Consider the following 23,551-nt stretch of genomic DNA (forward strand, 5'->3'; position numbering starts at 1 on the left):
TGGTAGAAATCAGGATGCTGATTTTTCCGTCAGGAGTAGAGAAATATTGCAGCATTGACTCCCAGCAGTAGAATGCCCAATCCCCAGGGAAAGCATAAGTTTACATGATTAAGCTGCGACCATTTAACTTACTAGGCAGTAGATCGATACCCCTCCTATCACACAAGAAAGGACACAAACTGCTTTGGGAAATGCTAATGGCCACCCTAAGGCAAACCTGCCTTTTAAGAGCAGCTCCCTATGTTTGTACACGAGAGGGATCTAAACAAGTGAAAGTGCCGCAGTTGCACAGAAAAGCATACACAGGAGATATATTCTGCATTGATATCTCTATCTTTTAATTATAATAGCTAACCATAAGCAAAAAAATGTTTTCCAAACACACATGACTGTTACAAAGCACACACAAAAGTTTGAGGTTCTTCTTCAGTAACAAAAAGCAGCAGATCATCCACTGTACCTATCAGAACAGGTTTTTTGGTACTCTTCCCACATGCCAGCTTAACACTGGCAGAGTTTCAATGACACCTTTAGAATAATTACTGATTTACTCTGGCATGAATCAGGTCCTAAATACATAATCACTTTATAACAGATCAAATAGATTATAAAAAAAAAACCAAATAGGTATCCCATAGGAAACAAATAGAACATGAGCATCTAATGGAAAACAAATATCCCTTAGACCTTCAAATGACAGTTCTGATATAAAATTCTGCAAGAAACCAAATAATCTGGCACTTTCTACTCTCACTGCCTTTATCATCAGTATATTATCATATCTCATTGAGCTCTCACTGGTTTGATAGCACAACAGCCCTGCTGAAAAACAGTTAAAGAGAACAGGCCGAGTTCATTGTGTTCATGAGGCTGAAAACAGATGTTTTATCCCACTTGAGTTTCAAAATAAATACAAGTTTTAAAGACCACAGACCACGAAGTTGTTTTAGATCATTGACTGAGTATAAGGTTATAGGCCACTGCTTTTCAAACTGAAAGGCTGTACTGTTGAGTATGAATAACATCTCTAGAAAAGTAGTAAAGTTTTTGTACAGTTTTATTAGCCATATACCTGCCCCCTCATATGCCAATCAACAAAAACCCCAAATGTCTTTAGCTATGAAAATTGAGCTCATATCATAAAGATTTATGGGTTCAGACCTGGTTCAGACTTCAACCAATTTGAAAAAACAACCAAAACAAACACTCACTGGACACAGACTTTACTGAAAAAGTGTGTGTCAGCCCAAAAAATTAAAAAGTGGGAAATTTCAAAACAACGCTGAACATTGATTTCTAACATTTAAAAATAGAATCTTTTATTTTTAAATGTATTACTTGTTCCAAACAAAACATCTCATATTCCTATTTCTTTACAAAACTGACCTGAATTGATTTTCAGTTTGCTTCCTCAAAGTTTAATTTCTTACCAAAACACTGGGTAATGCTTGTCTTGGCTTAACTCAACCATGTTTTTCACACCTGCTTTTTAGTGTTGCCAAATAATAAAGAATTCTACAACTCACACTGTTCGATTACTTGGCAATGACTTGATATAAATTCCACATAGCTCCTAAAATACTGCTAGCGCAAAAACGCCAAAGATTTCTGCATTAAGGTACAATTTAATTAAGCCTTACTTTGAACTTATTAGGACATTCTGTGGCTGAATTTTATGCAGATCAAGTTTGCTCTGAGATTCAGATTCAATACTTTTGAAAACTACTTTGTTTAAAGCTACAGATTTTCTGCCCAAAGGAGCCCCTTTAACTTTCAAGCTGTACTTAATGTATGTATTTATGTGAGCCTTGAGTAATCCCAACTCTCTTCTCCACACAGCAGTATTGTTTATGTTCACTGATACCTGTTCTCCATATCTTGGAATTTTCCCCAACTGAACTCTGCCTCTAGAGGGTACTCATTCATCCATTTTCTGGTAACTCACATGTTCTGTTGGGATTTCTATGAGAGACAGCAAATACTGCAAAAGTTAAAAAAAAAAAAAGTTTTGAAATTTTAAATACATTTGTCTTGTGACATGAATATTCATTTAATTGAGTTTCATCAGCATGAATGCACAGAAAGTGAATTTCTAATTTGCTTCTTTCAAGCATTCATACCAGAAACTAGATGGGTTAGACATCTACAGATAATGAGGAGAAATAGAAGTTTATTAGTGAGAACTGGATAAAAAGCACGCATCCTCACGCTTTAAGGTATTACAAAAATAAATCCAGAATTGATACCCCTTAGCTCCATAAATAACATCTCGTCGAGGTTAAGGATAAACTTTTCCTTCCTGTATTTGTTTCATAATTGCCTGATGGTACTATATTCTGAAGCAAGTTTATCAGAGACAATAGACACAAGCAAACTTCACTGCAGAGAAAGCTAAGTTTCATCAATTATTCCATGGTAACTGTGCATGATTTTAGCTCATAAAAGGGTGAGGTTGCTTATCCCTCAGTGAAAAAAATACAACCTATCTTGTATTTTCTGTTGGGTGTATCAGGGTATGAACATGCACAAGGGTGCATAGCAAACAAACTGAAAATTATCTCAGCGACTTGCCTGGGTGCTTACACACTATGATAAAAGGCCGGCCTTCCTGTCTTGCACAAAACAGCAGTTCAAACTTATACGGCAATATGTACACTTCTCTTATAAATATCCAGTCTCAGAATAGAAACAGCATTAAGGGACTACCCATACTCAGCTCAAGTCATACAAACATCCTTTAAATAAATAAAAAATCTTAATCTGAGTTACAGGTCTTAGAAGATATTTAACTATGAAGAAGGTGCAATTCATCAAGTAAATTAGTCATTGTAATTTATCAGCAAAACCATTAATAGATGTCTACAAACTTGCAAATGGATCCATTTTCAACATGTTTTTCAGGCAACTGTTTAGATTATCATGGCATTTTCACAAAGTGTTACAAGGTGACATCTTCGTATGCTATTTAATAATTCATATGGACACATAAACTTCCTTCCCTTCCTTCTGCCCATCAACTGGCAGTTACAACTTGAATAATCAGTCTGGCAGTTCAGAATTATGAGTCAAGAATGAAAAACTAAGTATGCAGAAGCAGTTCCCTATGGAGGCAGGGGGGGTGCTACAAAGTTTACGTGCTCCTTTTTACACTGCCAGCTATGGGAAGTCACCAATTTACATGACATTGTATCTTACAGACATGAACTGAGAAACAGAAATTAATATGTCATTTTTGGATTAAACAGTCATCAAAGGCCATAGATAGAAAAACCAGACAGCCCTAGATTTTCTACATCCAAACTTCATTTCTAACATAAATGCTATAGAAAAAAAAAAAAGAGTGGTTGACCATAAACTTCTCCAAAATTAGTTTTTGTGAATAATGAACTTTTTCCCAGATAATTTCATTTAGTGCCTTTAATATAGTAAATGCTGTAATAAATTTTTTATTACAAGTAATAGCAAATAAATGATAGAATACATCCCATGTCCTTTCTTAAGGGGGTATATTCACATAGCCATCCCAGACAAGTGTTCTTCCTACAGAAAACAAAAAGGCCATAAGCAAGACTGTATTGAGTGACAGACTTTACTAAATCATACTATAGTTTCCTAGGAGATCTAGAACTTGTCAATATAGCTACTCACTATTAAAGCTTGAACAATTTAATGAAGAAAACAGCAGTATTTTCACTGTTGCATTGTTTTCTCCACATTACATTAAATTATATGATGGGCTCCCCTAAATGACAAACATTAAATTATAAAATAGTTAATGAAGCATATGTGCTCTCCATCCTCTGTTAACATCCTTCCCCAGGTCAAACTTCTTCCACATGTAGTAAATAACATCAAATGTCTTCAGCCATTTACAAAGCCACACTATACTATTGGAAAAAAAATAATTTCAGTCTTTATCTTCCATTTACACCATTTACAATGGTGTTAGGATACACTTTGATAAGAGGAAAACCCAGTATGCATACATGATAAAATAGATCCCCTTTTCTGGAATGTCCATCATTTTGTAATAACTAATAAAGCAGAGGAACAAGATTTTACTAATAACCGGACAGTGAAAATTCTTTTATTTTAATTAATGCCATCATGAGGTCTGGAGGAGAGCACATTTCATTTAGCCACTTAGGAAATATAGAATAGACAAGGTGTATGCCTTGCCTTCAACATACAACCCAATCAAAAAGCTCAGCTATATGAGTCCTATGGGGAGGTCAGTCAGCCTCCACACTCATTCATTCCTGGACCTCTCAGTGTAACGTCAAGTGTCAATGAATGCCAGGTGATCTGGTCTTCATTAGATGCTCTACATAAAATAAGGACAAGAAGTATTAGTGATCTTAATTGCTATCAGCACTGCCTAAACTCAATGCTGTGCCTAGGAACAACCCCCTTGCCAAATCTTCAATCTGTACGTTTAAAGGGAAGGCTATTGCAGTCCTTGTGCCTATGAGTTCTTTGCGCTTACTCAGTCCTTCTTGTTATTCCAAGTCCAGGGAAAGACAAATAAGGTTATACAGGAAAAGACATCAAAACTTTATAACTGGGAATTAGAAACTTGTTGAGTTTAATATCTTTCCCTAAAAGTGTTTCACATATTTCACACTGGTAGAAGAGCACTGAATGTTTTACACAGCCACACATGGAACAACACATGCCACACCAGCTTGCTATACTCTGTTGTATTTGTCACAGTAGAAACAAACATGCTAACTTTCTACAGGCTCAGAGAACACTTTGCAAAATTAGAGGACAAAACCATTTCCATGAGTTTAGAATGATTTGCTTCTTTTCACAAAAAAAAAAAAAAAAAAAGGAGGGGAGGAGAGGAAGAAGGAACGAAGTATAAGCTATATGTACACATTTTTTCCCAGAGATGGTTCAATTCAAAAGATTTACATTGCTGTATGGATATAAAGATTTAAAAATAGCACAGTTATAGATTAAACACTTAATAGTCATGCCTGTGTTCTAAGAAGGGAATGAAATTAGGAAAACAATTTCTTTATTGCTACAAGAATACTGAACTATTACAGAATCCATATATTCCCTCCTCCAGTTCAACAACTTGCCAGGTAATAGGTTGAAGAAATTCTCAGTCACTTGCACTAAACTTAATTGTCCCTGTTCAGGTGATTTCAGCAGAGCACAAGTAAATACATCACTGGATACAACTCAGTTTAAAACATAGCACTATTCATAAAGGCAAGATCTATTCATGTGCAGGAGTACATGTACACATGTATATTTTCATTGCAACTGTATCAAGGAGTGATTTCAAGTCTTCACAACATTTTAGAAACAATGGCCACTATTGCACAGTGTGTTCTAAATTCCTAACAGATATCCATGGGTTCTTGTACATTTAGTGGATTAAAAAAACACATTAGAAATATTTCCAATGTAGTTTTAGAAAAACTAGCTTGCTAAGCATGAAAATAACAATTCTGAAGAAAGGTGCTAAAACAAACTGAAAATTCAGATCAAAATATCTTCTCCAATATAAGCTTTCACATTATCTGAAAGAACTGAAAAATGCTGGAAGACATTTAGTTTTTAATGAACAACAGACAACAGGAAAATTCTGTGTTGAAAGAGACTGGCAAAAAGGCTTTTCTCGGTTAAACATCACAAAGTTCATCATCAATTTTGCTGTTTTGCAAACATGAACAATTTTTCTACAAAGCTTGGAAATCTAAGAATCAAGTTGAGTTCTTTCCATGTAATAATAATTTTTACTCAGAAGTATTCTAATAACTGCGTTTCCTCTGCTGGGTTTCAAATGGAACTGTGAGAGGAATGTAATAATTTAACTTGTGACACAACAAAGAGTATGAATCAGATCAGCATAACTTTTTAAAAGCACCTTTGAATGAAGTTCTTAGACCCACATTCTTGGTCAGGAGACTCTGATCTGGTGTCTACAGTTACAGAGTTCTTACAAACGTTCTGAGGTTGATTTAACGTCTTCAGAGGACATGAATTTGACAACTACAGCTTAGAGCTAAAATATCTGTGAAAAATCACGGGGTTCAGTACACCTTCTATCTCACTTCCCTCATCTGATGCTAGGGAAGATGAAGTTATTTACATCTTTCTTTGATCCACTTCCAATGCAAAGAAATCAAAATGTTACTCTTTTCATTTATTAAATTTATTCAAAAGGCCTATTCACTTATACTTGGATTTTTAGTTCTTTCACATAAGAATACGATGAAACATTAGAAAGAACACAAGTTATACACCTTACAGGGGAGTAATGTATCTATGGTCAGACTTCACTGCAAATGTCAAGTGTTCTCATGTCACTGCTTGCTTGCTGAAGTACTAAAATAATAATGATGAAGATGAATAGAATAACAAGCTTTAAGGAACGGGTATTAAAAGTAGAAGAATTAAGAAATATATACCTGCATAAAAAGACAAAAATTTCCATGAACATATTATTTTTCAATTAAGGTTGAAGTAATGCCCCAACTAAAGATCCTGTTTTCAATGTGAAAAAGCTTTGATCATCTGTGTCATATGTCTGCCTTGGCCTGAATTTTCCTGGAAAATTTCAGTCAAAAGAGCTAGCGGAAATAGCATTCTTTTAGAATGTTAAAAGGTTCTGAAGACCTTTCTTCAGGAAAATCCATGCCTTAGAATAAGGAGCTGCAAGTTGGCAGAGATCTTGTGCCTTTTGCACTCTCAATGAAAAGCCACTCAAAAATGCCCAATTTGCAAACCCTGTGGTTTGTGCACAGCCAGTGCTTCCTGGGCTTCAGCTGCTGTACTTCCCAACCTCTCTGGCTGTGCTGGACAGGCTCCAGGGGCCTCAGAAGGCCTTTCTCTGCAATTGCAGATTAGTGCCAAATCTCAGTCTAACAATATGAACTAAGGTCTTTTCTGCTGTCTCAATACTCTTATAACTAAGTCCTAGCAATACAGAAAAGGCAGGTCTCAATCTCAGATATAAAGGGAGAGGACCAATCCTTCAGGGGAACACACTGGGAAGAAGAGCCTGAGGAATGAAAAAGAGACTGGAGAAGGATGCGGAAAAGACAGATGGCGGCCCAGAACATTTGGGTCTGAAGAAAGAAGATGGAGAGCAAACAGACCTAGGTCTACTCAGAAGCAAGTAGCCTGCTGAGAAGAGAGAATACCCAGAAGAGGTGAAGGGGAGACAATGCGCTGTTGAAGAACAACTCCCAAATTAGGAGATAGCTGGGAGTGAAGCTGGAGCAGTGAGAGAAACACAAAAGTGAATATATGGAAGTCAGACACTATAGCCAGGTAAACAAACTAGGCCTTATAAAATACAGTCAAGACAATGCACATGAAAAATCTGCATCAGGAAAACTAAGCATTTTTTTATCAGCAAAAACCAAGCCAATGGAGGCAAAAGCCACGGGATGCAGTTACTCCAAGAGGCTAGAATGGAACTAAAGATTTCCAGGTCTCATCTCTCTTTGCTGATGACAAATGCCTGGAACCAAAGATTCCCAGGTCTCATCTCTCTTTGCTGATGACAAATGCCTACAAAACCCACTGGAAAATTATCTAAGTCTTTGAAAACACAAAATACAAAATCATGAAGTGGCTTTGCTACTCCTGTAATGTAATATGATTGTATAATGCTAAAGCTTCTCTTATAAGAAAGTTTTTTTCTTCCTTTCTCTTATTTCCTATTAAATTTGTTATTTATATATTTTTACTACTTTCCTCTGAGGTAAATATTCCAAAACTTATCTATCTGTCTCTCTGTGAGATTTTCCAAGCCTTTGTTTGAAATGGCTGCTGTGAGCCCTAGTTAATTCTTCAGTGCTACTTCTGGGCTGTGGTGACTGGCACTTAGTTCTGAATTGTTTAGCTTCTCCATGTATAGAAAAAGAACAGTTCAGGGAAGGATTTTATTGGAGTACTCTGTTGGAGGATGGTTCTCAGAGATACTGTCATTCACTTGCTCTTCTCCTATCCTTTTTTCTCTTTTGTTATCCTCCACTGAAGTTCTTCAGTATCTGCAGTGAAGTGAACCTCAAAGTGCTAGCTGGAATTTGAAATGCAGAGAGTAGTAGTGGTAGCCACTTAAAAAAAACACTTTATGGCTGTATTTGTAATTTTAAATGAGCAAAATAATTCCTTACTGCAAGAACACTTTTTTTCCTCCATGCTTTGTATACCAAACACACAACGTGAAGGAAAGAGAAGAGTAGTCCAGTTATGCCTCACACAACTTTACACAAGGTCCTATTATCTGTCAAGAGCTGTTAGTATCACTAGTATAGAGATTAAGCCAAATGTTGTTGCTACAGCAGCTGGAGATATTTTCGGGACCAAAATATTGAGTTGTAAGGGATAGAATGGTTCAGAAGACCATGCAGGTATATTAGAGGATGACAATTTAATTACACCTGCAAAAGGAGGGGTGGAAGAAAGAAAATATTCAGAAAATATTTCATCACAGGTGCAACAGCAGAATAAAACACTCAAACAGACCAATTATGTTTTAAATAACCTGTGCACATCAAGAAAACTTAGGGACAATTTCCACTCTCAAACATATTACAAATGGTGTTATAATATTATCGGGGATTTTCATCATAACTGGAAGTTACTGGATGGACTCCTCCAGTCTCCAGGCTTCTACTGGACAACAAGAAATCCAAGGCAATCAGCTACACTAGTTATGCTGAGATGTTTTAGAAGACTCTTGTCTTAACCTCTCAATGAGAGATTTGGCCATTCAGGACACTTCTTGTAAGGATAGTTGTTTACATTCTCGTCCTTGATTAAAATTCAGCAAAGAAGGAGAAAATCAAGCCTCCTTCAGCCCTCACTGACAGACTTGTGCTTTGTCTTGGTCCCCCGTAAAGAAAAATTATTTTGAAATTTTACATCCCACTGAGACCTCTGATGAATGAAGCAGCTTCCAGACTGTGGTCTTTGGATCTCACTACCCACAGCCTCAGGACTCCTCTGAACCTCATACCCTCAATCCAATGCCCAGAACACCCTGTCTCCACCTGCCCACCAAAAGCCCAGTTTTCTCCAGATTTCTGAAGGTGACAAAGGCTAAGTGCAAAGAATATTTTGTAAAAAGTGAAAACATGCCAATACTCAAAGCATTTGCATTTTTGTCTTACCTTTGAAGGAAATAGTTATTTGAGTCTTTTCTGAAGTCTTTACTTTTACTTTTTCAAATTTTCAAATTTCAAATTTACAAATTTTTGAGTTTTTAAATAAAAAGAGGATATTCAAATAAAAAAAAATAAGCCTTCAATAAAAAGTCTGACGTCCATGAGTGTATATACATGAAGCCAACTCAGTTCAAAGACACTTCCAGGAACCCACCCAATTAAGATTTTTGTTTTTCTCTTTTATAGTTCACCGTTCACTTTGCAATAAATCTATTTAGCCCAAATACTGTGTCTGACTTGCTCTGGGAGAGTAAATGCAACTGCTTCTGCAGAGCCATTCTATACAGAGAAGTTCTTTTCAAAACACTACAGCATTTCCATTGTATTTTTACAATTCCTTAAGCATCATAGCAGATATGGGTATGTCGCGACGGAGGGAAGACAGGGCCACTCAATATGAGTGATCAGCAAGCTTCGTTTATTGATTCACACAGTGGCCTTTTATGTTCTAACATAATTAGCTCATACATATTACAAAAGTTAAGCTCATGATTGGTTAGTTCTTAGAAAGATCAACTCCACCCTTGGTTCCTTCTTTACAGTTACTTTCATCCTCTTTTCCCATGCCTGAGCAGCTGCAACCTCCCTGTTATCATACAACAATTATAGTCAAGGACAAGGTGTCCTTACCAGCCCAGCAGTTACGGGGGCTGAATCCGATGTTTCTCAAGCTTTTGCTCGGCCAGCTGGATCACGTCTACGTAACCCTTCTCAGCTAGCCATTCTCCCACAATTCCCCCGTTTTTATTTTGAATGACACAGGCTTGGTTAAACATCCGTAACACAAGGGTTTTCATACAAGACAACATACAACTCACACAAAGCAACGCTATTAGTACAATGATTAAGACTAGCAATCCTGTCTGTAAAAGGTTTCTCAGCCATCCGGACAGACCCAATCAGTCTCCAAGAGCACCCCTATAAGGCACGTAGTAAATGGGGAGCGGGGTGTTGCTAGGCTTGCACAAAAGCTGGTCGTGTTGAGTGACTGAGCTAAAGTTATCTACACATTTTCTCGTGGGTCAAACATCTCGCTATATGGGATGGCTCTTATGCTTACAACTAAGGCAACTCCTATAAAGCTTTCTATACCTAAATTAACCATTTTCTCTGTTTCAACTTCTAAGCAAATAGCATGCACATAATACCTAGGGGTTACAGACCCCACAGACTGTACAATTAATTTCTGTCTTTGCGACCTCATGGTTCACACTCAGGCGCAGCGGTCTCAGTCCATTGGTTTATGGTGATTAGTCGGGTCACCTTTAGCGGCGACTTCAGGGTGGTCGATGGTGGGTCTTACCCAACGGCTGGGAACCCAGATGATACTTTGTCCCCTATGGTCCATCGTAGAAGGGGTGATTTGCGAGCAAGGGTCAATCCTCCTACTCCCGCGACTGTGGCGCTGCTTGCGTAGGTCGGCCATTGAGCCGGCCACTTATGCGTGCTGATTATGGAAATGTCAGCGCCAGTGTCTAGAAGAGCAACAAGTGATATAGTTAGGTTGGCGTATTGCACAGCAACCGGGCGTTGTGGCCTTTGGCGCAAGCCGACAGTTAGTAGGGCCATTTGTCCTGTAGATCCAAAGGCTCCTTGCCCTTGTGGCTGCTCTTGCAGCGGTGGAAGAGCTCCCGCAAGATGTGGTAGGGGAATTAATTGCACCACCTTGGTGCCTTTAGTGATGAAGAGCGGTGGGAATAACGTGTGGGCCATGATCTGGATCTCACCGTGGTAATCTTTATCAATCAGTCCCACCAACACATTAAGTCCCAGCATGGTGGCCGATGAACGGCCTATAAGTAGTGCTCCGACAGCTTGTCCATTGATACAGATTGGTCCCCGAGTGCTAGTAGCAATCCGGACAGGCTTTGAGTCCAACAGGGTACAATCTACTGCTGTTGCCAGGTCCAAGCCGAGGCTTCCGCTTGTGGCTGGTCTGAGCTGAAGGGATTGAGTGCTGCCGGATATGCAGCCGCTTTTTGTGTCGGCGCGGGGCGGCTCTTCCCGCTGAATCGTCCGTTTCCCGGTTTAGAAGCGCGACATGCAGTCTCATTGTGGTTGTCCAACCAGCAGTTTCTGCACCATACTGAGCCGGCGTTGCAGTTCCGTCTGATGTGTCCAGCAGCGCCGCAACGGTAGCATCGTGGGCGAGGTGATCCAGTAGCATTTAATCGATGAACGGAGGCTTGCAAAGGAGCAAGGGCTGCAAGAACTTGACTCTGCGTAGCCTGCACGTGTTCCTTTAAACTATTCCCTAGTTCCTTTACTGCCTCAACTAACATTGCCTGTGGCCCTACCGGTACCTGAGCCATCCTTTCTAGTCCTTCTTCGATAGTCCATGTCCCTGGCAATGTAGCCAAGATGTTGCGTGTGGCCGGATTACTATTTTGTATAGCACACCGCTTTAGTATAGTGCCTCTGAGATAATCGGGCACCCCGGCCGCCTGTATGGCGTTTGCTACTCGATCGATAAACAGGCCAAATGGTTCCTCTCTTCCTTGCTTAATACCCATATATGAAGGGATTCCTTTTTTTTTTTTTCCCCCACTTTTTTTTTTTTTTTTGAGTGAACGGCTTTTTTTTTTTTTTTTTTTTTTTTTTTTTTTTTTTTTTCTCCAGCTCGGTGTTGCAATGGGGCGTTAGCGACTGCCCGCCACGGCTTTATCAACTTTTTGGCTGATTTATTATCGCATATAACTTCGTCAAACAATTTATCCTCATATTTACGCCATTCCTCGTGTTCAGAAACCGTATCTGGATTATCAAAGCAACCTCTCGCTACTCCATACGCTGATAACCCAGGCAACTCCCTTTTACAATCTATACCCTGAACGCTCTGCTTTTCTAAAAAGCATTTGAGCAAATCGTACGCCGCTTGTCTGTTCATACCTTCGTTATCTATACCCTAAATGCTCCGCTTTTCTAAAAAGCATTTGAGCAAATCATACGCCGCTTGTCTATTCATACCTTCGTCAGCGCGCTGTTGCAGCCTTCCAGACTTCGGCGGCGCGTAGCCGGCAGGACACTCTCTATAGGTGCTCCAGGGCGCGGGGACCTTTTCCTTTAATCCCTTTCGCTCTTGGGCGCGGGGACCTTTTCCTTTAATCCCTTTCGCCTCCTGCGCTGCTTACAGGACCAGCACTGAGACTCCGTTGACCGTGGCTCGCAGGTTCAGCCCTCTGTAGGGTCCCTGTTCGGGCGCCATTTGTCGCGACGGAGGGAAGACAGGGCCACTCAATATGAGTGATCAGCAAGCTTCGTTTATTGATTCACACAGTGGCCTTTTATGTTCTAACATAATTAGCTCATACATATTACAAAAGTTAAGCTCATGATTGGTTAGTTCTTAGAAAGATCAACTCCACCCTTGGTTCCTTCTTTACAGTTACTTTCATCCTCTTTTCCCATGCCTGAGCAGCTGCAACCTCCCTGTTATCATACAACAATTATAGTCAAGGACAAGGTGTCCTTACCAGCCCAGCAGTTACGGGGGCTGAATCCGATGTTTCTCAAGCTTTTGCTCGGCCAGCTGGATCACGTCTACGTAACCCTTCTCAGCTAGCCATTCTCCCACATGGGTATAACCATACATGTAATTAGTTAGCCTACTTTTTTTTAATTTTTACTCTTTCTTTAGATTGGTTATAACTGCAACAACTCCTAGACCAATAGTAACTAATACATTTAAGCCAAACCCCAGCAACTTGGGTATGTAATAACAACGCACTCTGATAAAAAAACCAAACCAAACCAAACCAAAAAAAAAAAAAAACCAAACACAAATACACATTATTAATGAGTAATGAGGACTGTACCATGTAGCCTGAATATCTATTTAAATCTTCGGAGTACTCCAGTACAATATTATCCACAGAACCCTCATCTCCCAACTCCTGGCCTTGATAATCACAATACAACTGTCCCTCTAAGTCCAAAAATATCTCACGTGTCAAACGTTCTCAAGTTAATTAATGGGATTTCCTTAAGGATTATTAGAAAAAAATGGTTCCAATGAGAAAATGCTCTTTTAACTATAAGATAAAAAAAAAAAGCACAAAGCTTTCTGTAATATTTTTCATTCCATCCTCTGCTTCTGGCACTCATCAGAAGAGCTCTGACAGCTGCATTTCAATTTTCAGATTTCAATATTGCTTTTGATAAGTTATGCTTTGTATACATCTGGCTTATTTCTGAGCCTTATTTTTCTAAAATTCACTGCTCCGCTGGATCTAGTTTTCACTGTCAATGGTCTGAACAAGATGATCACTTAATGTGAAAGGACCCAAGATGCACAATGAGAAAATGACATGTCACAGTGTCAAATTTCGCAAGATTGTTCTGTATTACTTAAGTTGATGTGACTGAATCACAGTCTGGAAAACTTAATTTTGGAACTCAATGCTAAGTTTTGGAAGACAGTTCTTAATTGAAAAGTTCATTTCTAATGAAAATGTGAGGTGGTGAAAGGTTGGACTAGCAGACTAGATCATCTGAGTCTTTATTAATAATATGAGTTCATTTTAATTCAGTGAAGCACATAATTGGCATCAAGCTTTTCAAGATCAGCACTCTCTTCTGTGACTGGAATCTGTAATATTTTAAGACTTTTTAAAAGTTATGGTAGATGTTTTTATTATTTGCCTTTTTAAATTAGGTTACTGTTAGATAGTTCAGACTAATTATAAGCTTGTTGATTTTATTGAGCCCAGTGATATCCACTGGCTAGTGACAAATCTTTGTAAGTCTAAACCTGAATTCCTTGTAATTACTCTGCAGTCATCTAGCACTATTGTACAGAGAGGAACAGGTCCCCCTGAGATTACTCCACCTTGAATAACCGGAAGAGGCCAATGGGGTCAATTACTGTTTCAGTTTACCCCACAGCTGCTGCATGTAAATCAGTTTACCCGAAGCTCAGAAAATGCTTTAATAGCATTTACTTCAATGCCTTTATCTCTGAAATTTCAGGCATTCTTGGTGTAGCACAATGAAATTCAGAAGGAAAAATAAACAGTACACAATGGAAGCGGTCTTAGCCTTTTAGAACAGAAATCACTTGTCTGCAAGTATGGAAACTTTCTAATGTTTACCACACTGCTATCATCCATTTTATTGGAGTACTTGTCTACAGAAGAGATATGCTTAAAAAAACCTTGTCTAATACAGATCACTCGGTCACAGTACCATTCTATTGGATACGAACTTTTAATCAATATCGTCCTGAGTACTTATGCAATCTTCATGTTAGCAATGTCAGGATTTTCTGAATAACTATAAAGTTTTTTTTGCAAATCCATAGCCTGCTTTTTAGTTCAAATTTTCAAAAGAACCTCTGATTCTAAAGTCTAAATTATATTTCACTAGTCTTTTAGGCACTGACAAACTTTGCCCTAAAACAATTGGCAATTAACAATCTTCACGTAAACGATTACCTATTAAATTCTTGTTTGTTATTTTACTTTACATAAGCCGGTTATTTTAGTTACTACAAATTGGGAATTTGCAGGTCTTATTTTTTTAAAAGAATTAATGCTTGGTACACAGGTAAAGAGAGAAGCAATCTCAAACTGCCAGTGGGTATGTTGAAATTACCATCATGCATCTCTGCACAGGTTTACAGCCCTCACTACCTGAATCTTCTGCTTTAAATAGAAGTAACATATTGGAACAGTCTAACTAAAAACGCTCTAAGGTCTTTTTAGCAGGTTTTCAGAGGCATAAATGAAAACTAGCTACCCATCTAGCAATGGAAAACCATGACCTTTGAATTTTCAGAAAGCCTCAACTTGCTATAGTTGAGCAATAGGGTGAGATGTTTCTCATTTTATTAGGTTGATAAAGCTGGTGAATGCGACAAGAGACAGATACGATATGGCTGATGCAAGCAATAACTTCTGGCTTTCAGTTGTGCTGGGACTGAATAGTAATCCTCATGGCTCTACAGCATGGCTCCAAATACAACCCGGTCCTCAAGCATAGCAACAGAAGAGAACCCTACAGAGCTTGCGAAGTCATAAGGTCTCTAAATTTCTGAAGCAGCATCTCACCAGAGCAGGAGCTTAGCTGGATCCCTTCCTGTACATATTCTCTCAAGCTGAGTATGATAAAGTGTCAAACAGAAGAAGAAGAGATGACCTGGCAGAACTTTGAGATGAAAATTCAGACTGAATTTTTACTGCATAGATAATCATGTATTTTTAAGTAATTCATAAATACATGACATCTTAGATTTGGTAGATGTCCTACATGAATCTAAAGGGAGAAGACAGAAGGAGGTACCAAAAGGACAGACAATATCTTAGCACTAAACTCCATGAGGAGTATTTTAGCCAGACTCTCAGGTCTTCAAGGTTTGAAGTCATAACCAATCATGCTACATTTACTTTAGCATGTTTCTTATACGTTCAAAACACTGCATGAGAAATTGATTGCAAAATTTAAACCCCATATTTTTACAATATTTAGACAATGGAGATACAATTCTTTTGTGTGTTTAAAGAAGTCCACAATTTACTCTGAAAGAACCTGCAGAAATAATACTAGACTGTTTCCTGCCATCCTTTCAAAAATACAATTTAAAAAGTGCTGACACGGTTTTCCTTCTAATGAATTAAAAAGCGTCATTAAAGATTTTCTACTAAATTGTTTTCTTTTATTTGATGACTTCAATCTGATCCCTCTCTTCTCTTGCTGTGCCAGCATCTATCATCATACTGCGTGGCACTTCATTAGAGAACACGTCTGCAGACCAGAACTCTGAAAAAAAGAACAAATGTAACTTTGCAGATTGCATGTTCCACTTAACTGTCTGCTCAGGGCAATACCTTCCACTGTGACAACCAAAGCTTTGATGCTTGGTCCAGCTTTAGTACCCTGCACCCTGCTTCCTGTAAAGGTCAGCATGCAGCTGCACTCCAGCAGAAGCAGATGTGGGATAGGATGGAGTGTCACCAATTGCATCAGTGCTCTGACTGCTAGAAATCCAGCTTTGCTTTCTTGTGCAAGAGTCTCAGCCCCATTAGTACTGTGCCCTACTCAGTCATCACTTTGGAACAGCTTCCCTTCAGTCTTTCATTTCAAAACCTGCCAGAATCTCAGCAGACTCCTGGGTGGCTGTTAAACACGAAGTACGATTTATGAAACAGTGTCAGCTGTGTGCCAGCTCCAAGAGCACACAATGGCAAATGGACCAATTCTGGTGGACCACCAGCTCTTAAGCAGCAAAGTAAAAAAACCTGTTATCAGCATCCCAAGCAGAAGCTATGAAGCCACTCGGCCTTCATGGGATGAGAAGCTTTATTTGAAGGCAGCTAAAGAACCATGCAAACACTACATATGCAGCAATTTATTAATATGTTCTCTCTCTCCCGTCCATGCTTACTAAGGACAGCAACACACAGACTGAAATCATTGCAGTGCACTACAATTACATTTGTATATCCATTAACTGTGTGCACTATTTTTTAAGTAGTACAATCTTTTCCAGCTTATTTGGTGATGTAATACTTCAATTTTAAAAGACTAAATATATCATTTGCAGAGGACTGTCCCCATCTCATGACAGGGCACAGGAACTCTACATCTCACATCTACTAGAACTTTGTTGCTGGGATGGAGATCTGAACTCATTCACTTCAAAAAATCTCCATTTTTTTCTCTGTAAAGGAAACAGCAGCCCCAAATTTAAGTATTATCTCATCCAGCTTTCTGATCTTTGTACATAGTGCTTCCCAGGTCTGCAACTTAGCTCTAGAGACTATACAAATGGGAGTTCTGCTTGTAAAAGGACGGCCAGTCGTTGGCAAGAGTAATTCCCCTTTACTCCTTATACCCTGGTGTAGCCTGTGATACTAAAGCTGGATGACATTTTCAGAAAAAACAGCCATCATTCTCACAAATATTCATTTTTTACAAAATCTAATATGTACATATTAAAGAAGTTTAAAACACAGTCTCTTCTTAGAATTGACACTCCTATTTTAATCTTTGTTGCATGACAGATCTCCACCAGACAACAGAAAGTTTCTAGGCTGTTCTATATCTGCACCTCTACTCTAGTGACGTTGGTAATCATTAACCCTAGTCTTTTCCAGTAGTAAGGCATCTTTTATGCAATACTTCATAATGTGAAGTCAGTTCAGAGCGGTTGTGCAGAGACCACTCTATTAATACTTCTTTATTTCACAAACTAGGTGTTAGGTTGATGGTTGGAGAGATGATCTGAAAGGTCCCTTCCAACCTAGCCACTCCTATGATCTGTTTTGCCTTGGTCACCTCTGAAACATGTATTCATATCACATTGAAGCTCAGCAGCTGCTAGGCTTCTTACCAACAATGTTGAGCTTAACCACTCAAAGTTCTTACAAAAAGCACGTTTTTCAAATGATCCTTCATAATAAAACCAGATTAGGCACCGTCTTGATGGTGCTAACCAAGTATGAATTCTTATCAGGAAGAATGTCTGTATGAGTGGTAGCAAGTTGCAATTACTTCTCCTCCATCTTAATTCAAACAACAAAGTAAAATATCCAAAGACATTTTTGTGAGAATAAGTCTATACATCTAGGTTTTCTGTCTGGAGACACTACCACCTTCCTCATATGTACACGGGGATAGTGAAGTTCCAGCAAGGAACGAACAGGTTCATAATTTGCTAATAGAACATTTCAACAACAACAAAAAAAGGAGCATTATATTAAGTCTACTACAGTAGTTGTACAGAGGAGAGTCAGAAAAATGTCAGAAGCATTATAGATATTTAAATCATGATATTAAATTGCATGTTTGTCAGAATGTAAAAAAATACAAAACAAACCAAAACAACCACTTTAAAAGGAAAAAATCCAGTTCATAATAGCAAAGTCCCCAGTTTCCTGTTATGGAATTGTAGACATTTCTGAGGTCACATGACATGAATCTTACAGGTAGTCACATGATGAACTAATAATTTCGAAAGTACCCTATAATTAAGGGTCTACTCAAGCAAAGGTCCATCATATCTTTACTAGTGTACTTTCCTTTTCCCATGTGATCAAATGCTACTGAAATAAACAGCAAGTATGAACCACATTGTGCAGTAGACAAAACCTGAGAGTAATGCAAGGACACAGAAATGAGAGCGATATCTCATAGCAGTTGACAGCCATTAGATCATACCATTTTCCCACAGGGACTGGCTCCAATATTTCTGCCATGTCACTGAGTTTTTTGATGGAGATATTATCATCTACATTTTCAACATTGCATGGGATTTAGCCACAGGAGTTATGCAGCTAAATCTTGTTCGTGCAATGCCCGGAAGATTTAAATGCAAATGATTAATTATTACCTTTTAGCCCTATCTTCTGCATAAAGAATTTAGAGTTCAGGAGCAGCCCTTCAGGAAATTACCCCTTAACACTTGTCCCTCAGTGCTTTGTAATAGAAAGTTCATTGCAATGATTTTTCACAGATGAAAGTTTTGGGATTTTTTCTTTTATTCTCCTTATCTGAACATTCTTTGTCTAATCCTTTTGATTTATTTTTTTAACCTCATGGGTTGAAGAGATCATCATCTCCACCAAATTCGTTAGTACTGATTGTAATTAACAATCACAGACTGAGCTACATTACTTACTTGCTGGGCATCTTGGCATTTTTCCTACAATCAGTGACTGAAGGTGACACTGACACACTGGAAAAAAAAATCTAAAAAAATCAGATTTTTTTTTTTTATGGATGTTTAGAAAGTACATTATTAATTTGGTAGGCACTGGGCTGTTCTTGGTGAATAAAATAAAAACAATAATTTTCCTTTGTCTTCTGTCTTCCCCCCCAATGAGGTCATAAGCAATTTCAGGTAATATCTAAGTGCTTCCTTTGCCTCTAGCTACTACTAGGGTTCTGGTGAAATTTAAATAAGCTAACATTCTTCCTTTATATATGTTGACACAGCTTTTTGCAGGTCATTCCCAAACCCTGATTACATGATATAGAATTATCTAAGAAATCCACCCACATGGCCAGAGAACTATGCTCCAAAATACACAGCAAGCATCACAAAAGCTTGTTCTAAATTTTGTTTATAAAAATAACACCTAGTTTGTGAAATAAAGATATATTAATAGAGTGGTCTCTGCAGCACAGCTCTGAACTGACTTCACATTATGAAGTATTGCATAGATGTCTTACTACCAGAAAAGACTAATGATTACCAATAAGACCACCAGTCTGCAATACAGTTCATGTCACAGGTCATCCAACCTCCAAGGAGCTGAGGGAAGAAACCAAGAATGTGGAAAGCAGGAACTAGCTTCATAAATTGGATGACTCTCTAGATACATAGAGCTTCTAACTTTTTTGTCCTTACCCATCTGTTGGAATATTTTTGAATATTCTGAATATTTTATGCACTCCAGTAGGACTGGATAAAAGGAGTGGAAAGGAGAACGGGTATGAGCATAAAAAGCTGATCTCCCCACTTAACATTCTGACTAGTTACAGAGGTGCAAGGGGAATATCATCAGCACGCACTATCTGGCTTAAAAGCAGAGAGAACTTAGGTTACACATTCAACAGAGAAGTTAGCTCAGGAAGCCAAATGGACAAAATAGAGTCAATGCAGAAATGAAGAGAGGATTTCTGCACAGCTATGCCCATGTGCTACATTCTCATTTTTGCAGAAGAGGAGAGCATTGTAAAACATTCCATTCAGCCACAGCTCCAGATGACGTTGATCATCCAGTCCACTGACTTCAGTGACCCTTCAAGCTTGACCAAGCAATTCCATCACAAGACAGTCAGCTGGAGGCATAACGCTCTGCATGTTCAAGAACTCTGTGACCTCCTGGAATACACCCCCCACACCCTCTACTTCTTTTCAAAGGAGACTTTTATAGAATGTGCTTAAGAGTTAAAAGTGGACAAAACTTCAGATGTGAAAGACATGACATGGGCAGGCATATTAACAGGCTGTGTGGCTATAGTAAGGGAAACTGCCACTATGACTAATAACCTCAGCAGAATTTAGGCTTCTGCTGAAAAAAAGTAACGCAACTGGCATTTATCTATATGCACAATATTACTGCTTAATTCAGATATTAAATTCCTAAATGAGCTCTTACTTCAGTGTCCTGAAAGAAAGTGTTACCTGGGCACTTCAGTTTGGGGATTCAGAGCCTAGAATAATTCTATTCAGATAAGTAAGTGATATTGGAAGTCTTCCAAGAATTGGTGGCAAATAGCAATCTCATTTGTGATGCTGTAGGGTGTTCCTTTCCTACAGAGAGAGAGCACCCTTAGGAAATGCCAAGTACAAAGGAATTTAAATAAAAACAGTAACCTTCTAGAAAACTGCACAGCCAGATCTCAAGGGCAACCACACAAACTGAAAGCACCAAAGAGATATAAACAAAAAATACTTTCAATCAAACCAAATATTTTTAAATGTAAATGAAACAACAACAACCAAAAAAAAAACCAAACAAACAAAAAAAACCAACCAAAAATCCACAAAATCTCCATTGAGCTCAAAAGGAGATGTGATAGTACTCTGGAATTGTAACTTTGCATTTCCATAATAGATTTTCACTTGTGAGCTCCAAGCTGTGCTGAAACAGTAGCAGAGTGAATCTAACAGTAATATCACATCAGCCAAAGAAAAGCACATCACAGAAAACAAAAAAAAAATTAAGGCTGCCATAAGACTTATTTGCTGACAAACTCACTTTGTAATAATGTAAATTAATGATAAACAACAAAGCAGAAAAGCTGAAGGGGTTATACAAAACCCAGTAACAGTTGCACCTTCCTTACGTGGTGAACTGCTGATCAGGAAAACCGCAGATACTGTCCTCATGTAGTGGGGTGCATTTCCACTACATGTATGATTCTTAGGTAAGATCATTCAATGAATCTGTGTCCTCATTCTAGGCACCCTCGTGTTGTGTTTTGTCCTCTTTCCTTTAAATTGCCTTCTCTCCTTCAGCACTGATTGACTGATTAATTGCAATAATTTTCTCATTGCCTTTGCTGCTCACATTAGAGATGTCATACATTCATGTGAGAACAGAAAGATAAGCAGTAATTTACAGTTTGCCTTTCTGTCCTTCTATATGGCCTAAGGAGGAGGAAGCTCTGGAGTGTCTTCAGGAGAGTTACTCTGGTACCTGGTACTGTGAACTCTGAGTGCCTTGAGGTAGATGGATCTTGTTACCATAGCATATTTCACAGGATTTTGACCACTGACAGAAATGTCCAAAATGCATGTCTTGTGGATAAAAACAAGCAGAGAATTTCCAGAAAGAACAACTTGGCAATTTTATAACAGGGAAACTGAAGACTTCTATGCTCCACTGACAAAATCTCTTCCCACCTGCCTAAAAACAATACAAAACCCAGCCTTGTAGTTTCACTGTGCAAAGATGAAGGGCGGGAAGGTGTGTGGGGGGGTGTGGGCGGTGGGGAGAGCTTTTGCAATGCCTTTGTTAACATCCAATCTTCCTGTATCCTGGCCCTTATCCCTCGCTCTGCTACAGTGAGCCTGTGGTCATAAACAAACAATGTAAAAAAAGTAAAAGTTGCTATCAGCAGCTTCTATTTTGCACTTGTGTGCCTTCGTTGAGGGCAGATTTGTTTTAATTACATCTTGCATTTTAGTAGCACACATGTTCTCATCAGACACTCCTGTCATCCACGATGAGAGTCCATGTTCTTCATGAGTACATGTCACCTACGTACTCAGACTGGCCAAGGATGAATGCAATATAAAACCCTACATAGAGCAGGAGGACCAAAGACTCAACCACAGAGAATCTGGATGTTTTTATTCTCCTGTACCACCCAGTTCTGTCCAGATTCAGAATCAAAGGCTAAGACAATCAGATTTGCATTCTTGTCAGCCAGCACTGCGAAGTACTGACAGAGGCCCCAGAAGACTCTCAATGTCACAGCCCTCGAAACTTCTTTACCTACTGCATTATCACTCCTCTTGCCAGTCAGGAATTCAGAAATTATGCTTCACTTCCTTTGCATCTAATTTACATCTCAGGCAGGGCTGTCACTCTAACACAAAAATGAACCACCAAGCAAAAAAGAATGGCTGCAACACCACCAGCAATAAACTATATACTATTAATAAGGTAGCTGCTTTTAAATACAGATAAATTCTTCCAAGATTAAGATGAATCTCCCTTATAAACTACCACCTCTAAAAATAACCTTATGACCCTATGCTGATGGTAAGAAGGAGGATAGAAGTCATCAGGAAGCAACGCTGCAATGTAAAATTCAGTTTGTAATGAGAAACACAGTTTCCTTCACCCTGTGCAGATTTTGGCCAAGCTCATCACATAGCTCTGCTATGCCTAAAGTACCATTGTCATTTTGGCAGTAATGAACACTTCCGTCACAGAAGCAACATGAAAGTGAAGAATGCTTTGATAACATAGAATTCTGAATCATGCTGCCATTTCATTATATTTACATCCTATGAGGATGGGGTAGAAATTTCTTATATGCTTTTTCATTTACTATTCTTTGTTACCTTTAAAGACCTATGCAGCCGCAGTTTTTCCTCTTTTTTTCGTCTACATCAAACTCCCCCCTGAAGCACACTGTAGCAGCACAACAGACCCAGCACACAAGACCAGTGAATCCCATTTTTTCTATTTAACTTCTCCAGTTGTTTAAGACCAGACAAGTATTGGTCCCTTCCAACTCCAGCCATTCTATGATTCTACAATTGCCAGGCAAGGATTCCAGTGTCTTTAGACCAAATGAGATGATCTGGACCTGCCTATAAATATTTGAAGACTGGGATTATATCAGGAAAAGATACACAGCACCAGGAGGGCAACACACATTTTATTTATGCAGCAGATGAGATGTTAGGTCACAAGCCATGTTCAGGGAGTCAAATTCTCATTTGGTGAAAATGGACTTCTAAGGCTGAACAGATTTATGTCAGTCAAGGATGATGTTCATTTCCAATTGCTCTAGCTTTGTATAATTCAGGGCTTGATTCATTAATATTCAAGGCACTTTGTAAAGTCCATCTTTTCTGTGAGAATTTGTGGCAGAGATAGATTGATATATCCCAGTGGGTTTGTAATTCAGAGTTGTAAGGTGGATTTGTTTTGGTATTAGCATAGTCAGTGATTAAATGAATTGCATTTATTATATAAATTCTCTATCAAGTGTTACATTGTAAATAATGTGAGGTGGCTAGAAGCTGCATAAGTGTCAGAAAACAATCAAAATCTATGTCAAATATTAAGAAAGCTACACAGAGTACATATTCCTTCACTCTCTGGCATTGCTGATTCTTTTTCTATCCGCTAATGCTCTTTTCTCCTCCATTTGGGTTCTAACTTATT

This window comes from Numenius arquata, chromosome 11 (assembly GCF_964106895.1).
Source record: "Numenius arquata chromosome 11, bNumArq3.hap1.1, whole genome shotgun sequence".
Taxonomy (NCBI): domain Eukaryota; kingdom Metazoa; phylum Chordata; class Aves; order Charadriiformes; family Scolopacidae; genus Numenius; species Numenius arquata.